At 36.3% G+C, this 16,280-nt stretch overlaps 1 protein-coding gene across 1 annotated transcript in view; it reads left to right on the forward strand.

Moving 5' to 3' along the window:
• SLC1A3 (solute carrier family 1 member 3) overlaps positions 1-16,280 on the forward strand; it is a 70,817-nt gene that overhangs the window by 21,627 nt on the left and 32,910 nt on the right. The gene's annotated exons all lie outside the window — the stretch shown is intronic.

The raw sequence follows: 16,280 nt of genomic DNA on the forward strand, positions 1-16,280 counted from the left end.
TTGTCTGAAGAAAAGAAAGCATGGACTTTGGTCGTCAGCATATCAATGGTACAGCTTGGAGAACTTAATCAAATTCACCCACTGTGCAGTCCTAGGATCTAAACACCTAATACACTACCTTAACTGTGAGAGGATCCAGAGACTATAAGCTATTCTCTATTTCATTGATTTTTAAATATTTTAATATTCAGACCTCCTCTTACATATACAAATGAGCAGAGATCCCATCTTCACAGATACCAAAGATAATATGTATGTATATAATCTCTTAATACCACAGTTAACAGGGTATTCACAGTTAAAAATCATTTGCCTCCACATATTTCAAGAAGAAAGTAAAGCTTGTTTCTATAGACACATATTATATGGATACTGAAAGCTTAATTCACATTGAAATTAGCGAGACATCTGTAAATCTTGTAGGGGAAACAATGACAGGTTTTATTCCCAACCAGTGTATAATTCTGTTACATGTCATGTCTCCTTGCTGTCTTGTCATCCTTTTCACCTGCAGAAGTCCCCAGGTTGGCTGGACACTGATGGAAGAACCATTGAAAGTAGAAAAGGAGAGACATTTATCTTTCTTCAGTGTCAGCTGAGACTGGCACTGCTGCCCCATTTTGTAGGATGAGCTATTGCAGGAGGAATTACCTGCTCAGCTTCTTGTAACTCTGCATCCATATTGGTTCTCTGAGAGAGCTCAGGGTAAAACAGCAAATTAGGTAGATCGTTCTACGTAAGGACTGGAATTCACTTTCAAAATTCTAAGCAGAAACACTTTGTTCAGGTAAAGATGAGCAAATCCACTTCAGAGAGTCACAAGTGTCACAAGGAGCTGGCTTTGTGATAAAACAAGCTCATTTGCTGTATCAACAGGCCTCAGCATAGATATTGTGAAATAGCAGAACAATGAGTTTCCAACAAATTCTATTCTGGAAAAAACCTTCTGTCTCTGGATTCAAACAATACCCTTCTTTTTGATAGCTTTTTTTTTTCTTTAAAATTCCTTGGAGCCCTTTATCCTTTTTTATACCCTTTCTTCATAACAATCATTTCCTTTAATATATAATGGCTTTTGGCAAAGAGAAATCTTATCTGAGATTTGTCTTATTATCATAGAAGTGCCTTGCAATATTAAGCAGATAATTTTTAGAGTTTCCCTTTGAGGTAGAGATGGTAATTTTCAAGGTGAATATGAAAATTTTGAACTTCTTTAGTAGGGCAGGGAACAACTAGAGAAAATTCAATGCGATTCACAAATGACAGATTTCATTCTCTTAAAAAAACGTTAAATACAACAAGGCTATATCTTTTTTTTCATGGGATTAAAAGACATTTCCTAGTTTATTGCTAAAAACAGTGAGAAAACTGTTTCCTACACTGAACAATACCACATTTAGCATACAAATTGATTTTTTAAAAAACATGATTTTACATATTTGCTGCAGAACTCTCAATACTCAAGTAAACATACAGGTATTGAATATCTAAATAATAATGAACTATAACCTTTACAGGTGTACTACTGTGCAATTTTATAGATGCTATTTCTTTCTTTTTTTTACACATTATAGGATAATTCACTGGACAAAAGTCTTCCGCTTCTTGAGTCAGTCTTAAGACCACTCTTGGCATCCATGAGCCAAATCTCTTATTTCCTGTGTTTTGTTTGGCTAAGCAAGATGGATGCCTCTTAACTAACCTCAGAAAGATTCCTCCAGGGTCTTGCACACTGATAATATAATTGCTTCCTCTGATTGTAAATGATCTGAATAAATATTTTTGCTCTTTGCAGGCATGACAGCATCTCCCAGGTATGATGTTCTGGGCTTCCATTTGTATTTATGTCTGTGCTCAATATAACTGGTTATGACAATATCAGAACATATGGCCTCTGAGGTATTAGAAATAGACTGTGGGTGATTATATTCCTTTGCAAATTTTGTTAATGTCAAAGAAATTGGAACAATAAAAACAAAGTCATAATTACAGAAGCTGTGGACTGTAACGTAAGTGAGAGATAAATTAAGAAACTGAAGACTTCTGCCATAGAGGTAAACAGTTCTGACTCTTAGTCACAGACTCTTGGGAGAATAAACTATAAAAGGTGAAGTCAACCCCGACACATTTCTCTATAGCCTGTTTTGGTACTTTCATGAAAGAAAAAATGCAGAATCACATTCAGAGATTTTACTCACATTTGCTTTATGACTTACCATTATTGCATGTGGCTCAAGCAGGTATGCTGTTTTCTCCATGAGATTGTATCTTATCTTCTGATGTGTGTGCTACCAGGCATGTACTAACATGGAGAGAAAACAGAGGTTATTTGCATTCCTTTCACCATCTTTTACTGTTTATAGGAAAATATGATTATATGAATATCTGTATTCTTCATCTTTTGTGGCTTAGACACAAATCCAGCTGCCTACTCTATGCTGTTCTTTATTCTCTACAGTCTTTCAAATGGGAGAACTAAGTCAGCATTCCCAAACAGTACCTCTTACAAAGGCAAAAGCAAAATTAATGCACAGTATATGGGAAATAACATAAATAACCAAATAAATAGATTAAATTCCCATTTGGATTATTTTGTGGCCAAATCTGGCCTGAATTCTTATACAAACACTGGGCTGACAATTTTGCTCCATTTCTGTTTTGAATTTTCTGCAGTTACAGGGGTTCAGAATATTGTATACCTTCTTACACCATTATAACTTGAAGCATTTGACATAAAGAATTTGCTTGACATAATTATTACAAAATATGCATTGTCCCTAAAAGGTATATTAAATAAATACATACATACATACTAACAATTTAATTCATCATGAAATAGGCAAAGACTGCAAGATTTGTACTAGCATTAAGAGCACTATGCATTAATATTTTTTTAGCTGTTACAGCAAAGTCATAATGAAACTGAAATTCCAGCCCTTAAAACTGACCCACAAGTTTCATCTGCATGTTTCAGTTATTCACTAACTATAAGGGGATCCAAATGAGGTACCTTAACCACACTATGTATTTCCTGAAATCACATTCACAAAAATTGTTCATGATGAATCTTTATAAAAAGCATAGTTGGAGCACAACGTTTGTGACAAACATTAAAGTTAGAGAAATTTTATAAGGGTTATTTGCAAATATTTTGCACAATTCTGGTTGTAGCTCAGTCTGATAGACAGGCTGCTTCTCCTTCCCCAAAATTTTGGAAGCTTGGAATTGAGTTGTACAGGGACTGCTACTTTTAAATGCAAGTAAACTAGGATTAAATTCTGAGCTTCCTTCAAATATCTTTGTCTGGCCTTCAAATATCTTTGTCTGGTAAAGTATAGCAAAGCATAAAAAGCCCAGTCAAAATCTGAGACTAATTTTTGCTGCACATTGCAGAAATAATAATAATAAAAAGTTTATTTACTAACATAAATCAAGCTGGTGGGAGAGAAAGGGAATGTAGAAACAGTGAAGCAGCAAGGTCTGCTGGCTTGCCAAAGATTATACAGCAGGTCAGCAACAGCAGAATCAAGCAAAGATCCCAATCATGAATCAGTACAACACACTGTGCATTAGATGATAATGTTAATGAACAGATGAACAGATGAAACTGTTAATGAGAGTAAACAGTACAAATGAATCTTAATCACAGACCAGGATTTTGTGTGCAAGACCCTATGCAAACACAAAGAAAAAGACTGTGAATCTTCTTACACAAAAGAAGGCTGTATAGTAGGACAGTTTAGAAGACTGAGTATGAAAGGTTTACTTCAGAGGTGAAAAATATCTTATGTCTTATTATGTTTATATTCACTCCCCTTTCTAATTCCATTAATTACATGAATGTCATTCATGGATTCTGGAAGATACAGAAACTTCCCTGACTCTGATACAGCCTTTCAATATCTGACTACTACAGTTGCAACTGCAGGAGACAAAAGTGACTTTCCTTTGGGCAGGCTCAGAGGCACAAGGTTTTGTCCCCAGACTTTTTCAATATGTTCATAGTATTTACCACCACAAAAACTATGGAAAGTGTTGACAAAGTGCAGAAAGCTGGAATTTCCATGTGTGGATGCCTCTTAACTATTCTCTGATGTACATATGATGCCTGTGATTTCAGCTACCAAAGGAGTGCAATGAATGGTGAAAATGTTAAAAACAAGTAGTAAGGAATATGGGGTCTCCTCACTGAGATAAAAACAAAGGCACACAAAGTGAATCAAGTAATAAAACAAAACATGAGTAGAGATCACAATTAACAGCCAAGTTGCAGATCCAGTTGCTTGAAATTACCTATAATGAAACAAGGATAATATTCAAAGGAACTGCTGAACTTGAAATAGCCTCCAAGCCACTCCCTTACATAAGTCAGGAAAAACGCAGCATCTGGATATCAACAGATTCAACTGCTGAAAAGCCAAATTTTGACCAAAGCAATTTATGGATGTAAAATGTGGAAAATTAATGCTGTGACATGTTGTATAACCTTACGCAAATCGTGTTTCCCTTTTATATTTATGCTTTCCCTTTTCAGATGTACTGCTGGAGAAGTTTTTTTGCAGCAACTAGGCAGGAAAGAAGATGACTATATATGACAAATTTTAACGGAGGCATGTAGATTAAGTTGTCACAGCTCAGCAGATGCAAAGCATATAGCTGTTTTAGTTATACCACTGTAGATACGGAAATAAGCAAATAATTACAGCAAGAATGGTACATGGGGCCATCACTGAGACAGTTGCTGTAGAAATATTACACCCAAAGTTACCTAGTGACTGCTTGCAACTAGCTATGATAACATCACCAATAATTGGATATGTATGAATGGACCATATTTTTTTACTAGATACAACTCCTTAACAGGAATATGTTAGCCATGAAGTTAAAAAAAAAATTCTTCTGAAGCTATCAAATGGTGTGATGGACCTAAACTAGTTTGTATGATAGAGAACTGTGATACAATGGCATAGCATCCCACATCCAGATAGCAGCTGTACCCAGTCTTCTGTAAAGAAATAATTTTAGAAAATAATGCAGTCTCACATTATTAAAGAAATTGAGTTTCCTATTTGCCTTTGCAATATTTGGAATGAGGCACTAAATGACCTATAAAGTATAATTGGATGCAAATGCTATTAAATCTTATGAAAACACCTATCCTCTAGCAAATTATTAGCATTTTACATTTTGACAATTGTAATGTTCTTTATTAACATATTAAATTAATAGCAGCCAACATAAAGGGCCAAAACTTTGAATTTGCTCATCCTAACCCCTCACATCAGAGCACACAATAGGAAGGTCTCATAAAGAAACCTGTGTATGACCTCTTCCTAAAAAGAGGCTGGGAACCAACCCTGTGTCTAGGTTTGTGGAAGCAGGAGCCATACTTCATGAAATCTCTATGTATTTCCAGTGTTCTCCTGTCTGCTTGCTGACAAGTCTATTGTGGGAAGAAAAACACCAAACAAACATACTAAAAGGTCCCAGGTTCTCTCTCATATGAGCCACAAATGTTTATGGTAATTTCAACAGATGGAAAGTCTCTCATTCAGCAGGAGTCCAAACAGGGGAATAAATACTGTGAAGCCACCATTATCCTTCTCCCACGATGGGCCTAGCAGTAATTCCCTTTAATTCATTCTGGGAGAACAGACTTATAACCAGTGTCTTTGTGACATCTTGGGTACTCACAGTAAAGCTGGAAGCCAAAAGTGCTACCAAAAGTCAGTCTTATTCTTCTGCATTTCAGTTTAAGAAACACAGCATTCCTGATTCAGTTCATATAGTTCATACAGGAAAAGTGAGAAACAATTAGTCAGCTTCCTCAATTTAGCTGATCATTAGAGCAATGAACCCATTTTCCAAATTCTAAAAATTGGAAATTTTCTAATTTTCCCAAAATTCTCTGACTTTTGCATGTCCTGAAGAACTTATTTTAGAAGTCGAAGTAATCAAAACACATCAAGTAAATTAAAAGTTTTATACTGATCTCAATTGACTCTAGTTATAGGCAAAAGAGGAGAGCTGACAGATTCTCTGTCAGTGAAGCACTTTTTGGATTGCCAGTATATTTTGAGCTGCCTCTATATTTATATTGCAAGCTTCCTACAGGGAACCCAGTAGGTATCTCCTAAGCCTGCTGTGAATAACTAGTCCATGAACATCCCAGGAGTGTGCTATTTTTTTACTTTTGCCTTTCTTCTATCACATTAAATATTATTTTAAAAGTAACTTACCTTCTTTTTCAGGGAACTCTTCCCTCTTTTTCCCCCACTCAATACTGTATAAGCATATCAACATTGTAAAAGCTGAATTGCATGGCAGCTTTAATTTTATGCACTTGTACATTTCATGCACACATCAGTTTATGCATTCGTTTAGGTATTTACATATGGAATTTGCATAACTAGACAACACTGATCTTTAATTCGAACATCCAAATACTTTTTTCCACAAATAAGGGAAAACTCATGCTTTGATTTGTGTATCTCCAAAACCCAGACTAGCTAAAAATGTGGGCATGTAAGTTACTAAGTTTATAAAGATCTTTGTCATCTTGTAAACTGATTTCCTGTAGGGATAAAGAAACAGCTGAAGCAATATTACTAGTGTTGATCCATGTTCTGTAAAAATTTCATCCCAAGCTAGCATCTGTATGGTAGGTTCAGGCCAACAGCAGCTGAAAATATACAAACATGAAACTTTACACACATAATTACTTTAAACACATGCTCTTCAGTACCTGTATTACTGAATAAAAGAAATGTCTATCAAGTGTGGCATATAGCCTCTAATAATCATTATTTAGGCAGGCACTCAAAGATGAAAAAATTGGAACCTTCTTCTACTGTTCCCCCCCACAGTCTTTAAGAGAATGTGGACAGGACAAGTTTAATAATTTTGTCATTAAATTCTAGGGTATTTTGGATAAAAATTTTTAAAAGTTAAAAAAATAGCTTAAGTAGCATGCAGCTACATTTTGAAAAATCTATAAGAAAAAAAATTTAGGTTGGAAACTATTCAGCACCTGGAAACATAGGTTTTCAAGTCAAAACACAGAACTCTATGAAGATTCAGTGTGTGTTGACAATCAATTTGACTATGATTTCCTGAATATGTTTCCACAGCAAATTTTTGTACAGAAAGTGCTACAAGAGGAAACAAACTATACCCAGTTGGAAGTCAGAAGGCATTGTGCAATGCATGGATGTTAGAAAATCGTAAGGAAATGTCATACATGTTTGTGCAATAAATACACCTTTGGGTGGAACCACCTGCTCAGAAAGTGCTATATATCTTAATCTATGCAAATAATAAAAGCAAGGAGCTACAAAAAGAATCATAAAATGAAAATATAACTCATTTCTGAACAATATCTGAAACAATTTTGCAATAGGAAATACGTAGCAACCTATCTTCACAAAAGGCTGGGAGAACATTCTGAGTGAACACAGATCCCAGTAAAAATTAAAATGCAGTAAGAGCAGAGATTAAATTCCTGCTTATAAAGACACTCTGTATAAAATAAAATTTCATTACAGCTTAAAAAAGAAAACATAAGCATGATATACAGCATCCAAACGCAGAAAGTACACAGCAGCATCGTTTTTGAAGTCAGTCTCTGCAAGCAATAACACATAAACAGCAAGGGTGTTCAAGAACAAAGTCTGCAATAATTAAAGACTGCAAAATTTCAAAAGATCTCTAAAATCATTCAAGTTTGCTAGAAGCCCTTAATTAAATGCTGATTTAAATTTCATTGCAAAATTAGCTTTTCTTAGAGGACAACTGCTTTTAGTTATTTCACAATATATTGAATAACAGCTTGTTACACACTTTTATTCAGTTTGCATTCTGCATAGAATTCTAACTGAGTTGATAATAGGTAACAACTTCCATCCACAAATATTTAGTTTTGATTTTTTTATCTTAGCTCAAATGCATAACATCAAGACTTTGCTTGCTTACAGGCAAGTCACTGGCAAAACAAAAAGCAAAAACTATTTGGAAGAACATGTAAGAGTTAAAGCATCTTGCCTGAGCACTGACGGACCATTGTAAATCCACACTGTCTCTTTATTAGCATTTCTATTTCAATCAAAGGTAGAAGGACTAAAAATATCTTAGGAACAACTCAGAACAATGCTTTGAGTTTAATACAAACAAATATTAATTGGTTACAGAAAAATAACATGCCTGAAAAATAAAAAACTCAAAAATATTATTAAATGTAAAATTAGCTACATTAAATTGTAAATGGACAAGACTTGGGTTTGTATTTTGTACAGCAAAATGTCTAAAATGCAAAACCATGTCTCCCCAGCATTTTGGGAATTAGGACACTGAAAGAAAGTATTTTATTTAGGATACTGAAGACAGGAGCTGTAAAGACCAATGTTTTCAGTAATGAATGGCTCTGTGATATCATGACAGATGAACTAGAATGGTGCCAAGTGCAAAGTAATACACCTGGAAAAGGGGAACATGCTACACCTACACTACACCTAATCGCAATCTCTGAGCTGGCCGTTAGTACACAGGCAAGAGTTCTCAGACTCACTGTCAACAGTCCAGAAAATTTGACCAGGCGTATTAGTGGAACGGAGTTCTAGTGAAATGCAAGGAGGGATTAAACAGACTACAACTTTTTGGCTTGAAAAAGATACAGCTGTGGAAGATTGCCACAGAAGTCAGCAGAAAGCATTAATCATTTGTAGAAGCTTAGATAAAGTAACGATTTATTATTATATCTTATAATTATTTTTCATAATAAAGGAAATATGGGGTGTTCAATGAAATAAGTAGGGAGCATATTTATAATAAAGAAAATGAAGTACTTTTTCACACAGCACACAATTAAATTGTGTTGTACAGTGCCATAAGCCAGAAGTTAATAATTTCAAAATGGAACTAGAGAGTTCATAGATACAGCCATCACTGACTATTAAATTTGGGGAACTAGCAATTCAGGAAGGCCCTGGTTCCCACTGGTGGCTAGATCCAGGGAGGGCAAGCAAGGGCAGTGAACACTATATTTTTCTGTTTCTCATAGTCTTTCAGTAAGAATCTGTTGTCAGGTAGAGCTGAAAACAAATAGGTTGGCTGACCATTGGACTAACTGATGTCCTACAGGTTTATGTTATTTTTCACTCCATGGAATTTCTTATCAGATTGTAGAAGTCCCTGTTTTTACGTGTTAAGGTTTTACCTACCAGTTGCTCTAAGGCAATGACTACTGTCAACAGTTTCAGCTTTCTGACACACAGAGCTCTTTTGAGACCCAGTTCGAAATGAAGGAGAAACTCTTCCAGCATCTGAGAATCATCTCAACCTCAGCAACTTTAAATTCACTCCACTGATATGAAATTAGACTTAAAAATAAAAAAGGTAAGACAAAGCATATGTCAAGAAAGAAGGAAAGAACTATGCACATTATCAGCAGCTCTTAATTATGCCACTCTTGGGAAGCTGACAGATAACAACAGTGTAAGAGACATATCAAAGCATGACAAAAAACAGCCTGAAAACTTGTGAAGAGAAGATTTACACTCAGAGATAGTTAGGTACAGAGAGGCTTCATTCAGGCTTTAACAGTTTCCTACTTCTTTCACCACTTCACCTCTAACCTGAACCCCATCATCTGCAACCCCATATCCTACATGTGAATGTAGCACAACTCCATCATATTTGCTTCCTTGTCAGTTTGTCTTTGCTATAACTGATCATAACAACCAAAAGAATCTAATCAAGAAAGTTCCTGAGGCTGCACTTTGGGGACACCAAGAACATTACTGGGAGTACTTGCACTCTGGCAGAAATAACATGTATCATCCTTTCATCAATGCTGTAAAATCCAACAGACACAAAGTACTTCTGAATCACTGCATCAGCTATACAGACCATCGCAGAAGGGCCGGCTGCAAACCAAATCATGTGCAGAAAGTTGTCATCTTTCAGAAACTGGAGACTGTAATTCTATCATTATGTCCTCCACCCTTTTTTTCACCCCTGTTTTTTTTCCCATTTTTTGATAATGGGAAGTTGTTGACCTATAGTATATTATTTCCATTTAATTCTCAAAATTAATTGCTGAACTGCTACATGCTGTCCTTCAGCCATGTATTTGCATTATAAACTTCTACAAGGCAGATCCGTCATTATTATCATTACCGGAGACAGAGATACTGAGTACTTGTCTCTGGATAGCACTGCTGGATGCCCCACCTGAGTTCTGAGCAATGGAGAATGAGGAAAGTCACTGTGCACCACAAGAGCTACAGGACTCAAGCCTTGGGTCTGGGTTCCAGTAAGATATTGGGTTCTGTGGAAGAGGAGGAAGGTTGCCCAGCTAACTTAACTGTTCATGCTGGTATCTGGCTGCATGACACAACTCTCACTGGTGATGGAGGATAATAAGGAGAAAACAGAGCCACTCAGGACAGCAATCTTTAATGATTTGTTGAGACTACAGGTATAACTACGGATCAGCAACATCTGGAATTTGAGGTGCGTGCTAGAGAGTCACAAGCAGATCCTGCATCAGCGACAATTCCTTTCATCCAGATACTCCTGTTAGCGCATGTTTTTCTTTACTTTCTCTTTCAGGCTGTTTCTGAATATATTCTATATCCTCCAGTTCAGACCTTGAGAAAAAAATGCAACAAAATATAAAAAATGCCATTGTATATGCATGAAGCATCTCTTCAGATATATCACTGCAAATATTTAAGAGCTTGCCTGGTTGCTAGGAATTGCTTTCCAGTTGTGTCATAGTTCCTTCTTCATAGTTGATAATTTTTTGCAGAGATGTGGCTGGCACAGGGTAAAAATACATTTTCCTTATGTCTTTGTTGCAATGTTGTCTCCAGATGAATGCTTGAGGCAGCTGTAAACACAGCAAAACTTTTGCTGAAACCTAGAATTTCCTTACAGAATTGCCAGCCTTTTTTAGTTAGGTGGAAAGTCTCTTGATGTGAAATTTTTCAGGCCCACACAGTCTGTTCTGTTTTCTTCATGCAAGTGAGTCCAGGGTGCTGTTATACTGCTGAAGTTTGATGCAACACTCTTGTAACACACCAGCAGCCCCCAAAATTACTGGGTTTTGCTGTGATGGCTTATTCTAGAATGCATCAGTTTTGGCTAGGTCTGGGCATACTCTGTCACTTCTATGCACTGCCTCAGATACTTCACTTGTGCCACCCTGATGACACTTTTCCCCATTTGCACAAGGCCTTTTTCCTTTGATTCTTTCTAGGACTTGATCTTCCCAGGTTTGACTGAATGATGCTACTGATACATACCACAGCAAAGTTAATTAAATTTACCAAAAATCCTATCTATGTCTCTCTCTGGAAGGTATCTAGAGTTGCCATCTGAATTCCTGAAATGGGGAAAAAGAAATTTCTACAGGCGTCTACTTGTTCTCAAGACTGACCTCTCTTGAGTTACCTGTCTCAGTGTTTCTCAGGTCTACAAAGTTTGTATTTTTTGGCATTTCTGGTCTTGGCCAAGAGTTCATCATTGTAAAGCATGGCATTTCCATCTCAAAGAGGAACATGTGCAATCGGTACAATCAGATTCCTCAGAGGTTTGTACACTTAGCAAAACAGGGCGATTTAGTACACCACAAACCTTCAGTTCCTGCTATTGTGAAAACAGTTGTCTCTAGCAAAATGACAAGAAAAGCACCTGGGATGGGGAGATCTTAAATTTTCATTCCTTGGCTCACGAGATACATAAGTTCCATGTAGTCCTTCTATTGATAGTATCTTAAAAGGACCTTTTTCTCTGCAGGCATCTATCAAAACCAGATACACCAACGTTGCTCTACAAAGAGAAGTAAAATCTATTAGGATACAGAAGGACTTGTGCAAAAAAAAAAAAAGTTTCATTATTTATGGGGCCATATTATGGCAAGTGAAAAGATAAAATTCTTTACAGTTTCTAACAACTGAATAGCAATTCAGTTCTAACACTGAGTAAGAAACACGCAAATAAAGAAAACAGTCAAGTGTTCAACTCTTATGCCAAAAGAAGCTTTCAGATCTTAAAGTTATTCTTAAAGACCCATCATCTCTGGAAGTCAAGTATCAAAGCAAAGATCAGAAATAGATCCTGGCTATATTCTGAAAACTCCAGAGTCACAGAACAAAGAGCATTTATTTGAAAAAATGTTGGGGTTTAGTGTATTCCAGTACTTGGAGAGCATGACTTGTGATTCTTGAGTAGTTAGAGTCATCAGGTCCGGTATTAACCTGTAAGCGATATTCATCTTCTCTACTTCCCTGAAGAGGCTGAAGGGCTTCAAGCACACCACAAGTTGTAAAGAGTTTTTTGGACTAAGCACATGAACACAAACATTTATTTAGATGCCTCAGTTAAGCACATTTTCAGGTTCTGGCTTTGGTTTGTAATAATTATATACTTAAACAGAATTACAGTATACAACTATACTGCTAGCTCCTTACAGGTGGTAGATAAGAAAATGAAAATTACAGCATAATACTAGAATTATACTATCTGCACTAGAATTAACACACTGATGCTGATTCTTTCTTCCATAAACAGCTCTCTTATTTTCTCTCTACTCATATGCAAAGCTAAATACTTACTCTATTCTGATATTTTACCACCCACTTCTTAGATCTGAATACTTAGATAATAACAAAGATTCTCCAGTGAATATAGTTTCTTTTCAGAGCTAGAGAAAAAGTAGGTTTTGGTCAAGAGTTCACCTAATGAATGGCTATTTCATTAATGAATACATTCTTGCCCTGAAAATCAGCTTTGTTCTATATTTCCAATTGCAGTATGTCTTAACTCCCCAAACCCTGACAAGAAAGCTAGATAATCTTAGCTTGCTAAGCCTGCCTAATATCCATCTAAAGGCTAAGAAGCTGTCCAAAGGGCCCACATCCATAGAGAAAATAAAGCTTTCAAATTCAAGATAGAATGTTTTATAGTCATTAAAAAGTAAATGGACTTCTTTCCCATTCTGTAGAGCATCACGGTCCGATAACAACAGTGATCTTAAAAAAACCTCTTTCATCTGTTTGGTTTAAAATCAGCTGATATTTTCTTTGGTATATCAGACATCTCATAGTAATTCATATCCTCAGTCCTGCCTGCAAGCAGATGATGCCCAGATGGCGTCTGTATAATACTTGAATTGTGGAAGCCAAAACCTATTTTTCAGCTGTACTTAGCACTGTAACATCCTGGGAAAGAGATGAATAATTTTATTAAAAAACACTGATTACTATCGTCAGGCATTCCAGAGGAAGTCTTAACTTCTTTCCATTCCCTCTTACAAGTCTGTAAGGTGGAGAAAGCAAAGCAAAAAATGTACAGCTTTGATGTTGCAAGGCTATAACTGAACCAGTGACCCAAAGAGGTCACTGAAACAAAGGAGAGAAAAGAAGGAAAACAAAAGCCTGTTCACATGAAACTCCAATTCCACACTTTCATAATGAGTTCTCAGAACAGCCTTAACATTATTACTGAACTGTGAAAAAGAAACCCAAATTATAACTTAAAATGTAATAGACTAATTTCAGCTAAAGTAATGACTCCTTAGTATTCACATGGCATATTACCAGAGGACCTTAAATTCACAAGTAGGAAGCATTAGTTTTCCTAAAGTTGATTTACCCATTAAATTCTCAGGGAGAGATTTAGGGTGTATTTAAATTACTATTTACTTCTATGGTCCATTAAAAAGTGGAAAAATGCTTATGAGGTTATGCATTAGGGTGTTCTTATTTATTATTAAGATATTAATTTATGGATTAGAAGTGGTGTTTTAAAAGGCTGATAGTTCATAAATTAAAAAATATCTATACAAATTTTTTCAAATTATGTCTGCTGTCTTACGCTCAATTCCCAACAAATTAGGAGGAGTATTAGCCCTAGCCACCTCCATACTAGTTCTCTTCCTAAGCCCACTCCTCCACAAATCCAAGCAACACATAAGAGCCTTCCACCCTCTCTCCCAACTCCTGTTCTGAATCCTAGTGGCTAACCCCTTCATCCTAACGTGAGTGGGCAGACAACAAGTAGAACACCTGTTCATTATTATCAATCAACTAGCCTCCCTCACCTACTTCACCATCTTCCTAACCCTCTTCCCCATCATCGGAGCCCTAGAAAACAAAATAATCAACTATTAAAAATAGTCTAATAGTTTACAAATAACATTGGTCTTGTAAAACAAAGAATGAGGACTATACCTCCTTCTTAGAATTCCACCCAACATCACCAACCATTACCTCAGAGAAAAGGACTTAAACCTCTATCTCCAACTCCCAAAGCTGGTATTTTACATTAAACTGTTCTCTGATCTTTCCCCAAAACTCTAAACTGCCTGTATGGCCCCACAAGGTAACCCTCATACAATCTCCAACACAACAAAGTCAACAACAACCCCCACCCTGACTCCACTAACATTCCCACTCCACACAAATAAAATGTGGCCACACCACTAACATCTAACTGAACTGAAGATATCCCCCATTGTCAACAGTAACCACCCCCAACTTTCAACACTCAACAAGACAAACAACCACTCTAACCACAAGTACCAAAACAAACCCCACACTATACCCCATAACACTTTAATCCCCCCAAGCCTCAGGAAAAGTATCAGCTGCTAAAGACACAGAATATACAAACCCCACCAACATTCCACCCAAATAGACCATAAATAGTACCAACGACCCAAAGAAAAGCCCCAAACTCAACAGGCACCCACAGACTACAGCACACACAAACAGCAAACCAACTACCTCATAGTATGGCAAAGTGTTAGATGCAACTGCCAACCCCCCTAAAAAAAAGCACACCCCCCAAAAAAGTACAAAATAAGTCATAGAAGTTCCTGCTTGGCTTTTCATCAAGGCCTATGGCCTGAAAAGCAATCACTGTAAACCTCAAACACAGGCGCCCCACAAAAAACATGTCCCCTTACTTCCCTCCCCTCCCCCTCTTCCTGTACTCTTTAAATTGACTTTGTTATACTTCATAACAGAAGTCTCAGATTGCTTCTAGATTCTTTATTAATACAAGATTAATTTTTATTGCCATATAAAACTTTATATGCAGATTTTTTTCTTATCAAATACAAGTTAATGTGATTCTTTGAAAAACAAGAATCTATAAGTACTCCATATTGCCAATTCAGTTACTGTTCTGTGGTTTCTAACGCAGATAATAACTTGAGGACATGAAAGAGTTCCATGATTTCCTTTCGATATGCATAGATAATACTATGTAGTGTTGCGGCTTGTTTGTACCTGAACTATCACGGGGTAATGTCTTTCAGGACAAACTTCCCCAGACTGAGAAGAAGTTATGTCAACATTCCTGACTGCACTGTCATAGACTAATGGACTGATCTAGTTTTATATCAATATGGGGAGCAGGAGAGCAACAGCAGCATGGACCTCCATTCAAAGTGATTTATGTTGCTTCACGTGAATGCAGATAGCAATACAACTTGGTGGAAATTAAAATTATACTTGAGGTATGAGAGAAGAAAAGTCAGCAAACAAAGTGTGAATACATCAAGAACAGCTCAAAGAAGCATACACACTGTTGCAAAATAGTGCAAACTGAAAAAATGCCTGGCACATGGGAAGGAATGTAATAAACTAAAAGGATTACAAGAACATGTAAACACCAGCAGGGTGTGTGTAACATAGACAAGAAGGAAAGAGCTCCATGATCAACTCAGATAAATTCTCTGAAAGATCAACCGATAAAACAGCAGCAGATGAATGAACTGCTAGCTTGAAAGCGAAATGAAAATTTATCACTTTTAAGTTGGACACAGATGCACTAGTGTTGTGTCATTGACAAGATTTCGGGGGAGGGAGGAAGAAAAAAAAAGAATTTCTTTTAATTAGTAAACCTTGTACAAGGATAGGTAGCAGCTACTGCAAAAACTAAAAATAAGAAGGATTCTTTAGTGAGTGGTCAGTTACTGGAGTAACTTCAGACTACTCCAAAAAATCAAGTCTTGTTTAACATCTCTAAAGGCAATGTCACACTGTTCTTTTCCAAATTACCTTAATATTGATGAATTAGCAAAGAAAGATTATCTCATGGTTTTAAAAAAATGTACTAAAATTAAAATTCCAAGCAGAAATCCAAAGGTCAGGTTGTTACCAGATGCATTAGTAAGTTCAAATCTTAACTGAGTCACATAAAACTGGGCAAAGCTTCTTTACAAATGATGGCTGCTGCATGAACTCTATAAAATTAACTTAACTAGTGTGAGA

The sequence above is a fragment of the Phalacrocorax carbo genome, chromosome Z, assembly GCF_963921805.1.
Source record: "Phalacrocorax carbo chromosome Z, bPhaCar2.1, whole genome shotgun sequence".
Lineage (NCBI taxonomy): Eukaryota > Metazoa > Chordata > Aves > Suliformes > Phalacrocoracidae > Phalacrocorax > Phalacrocorax carbo.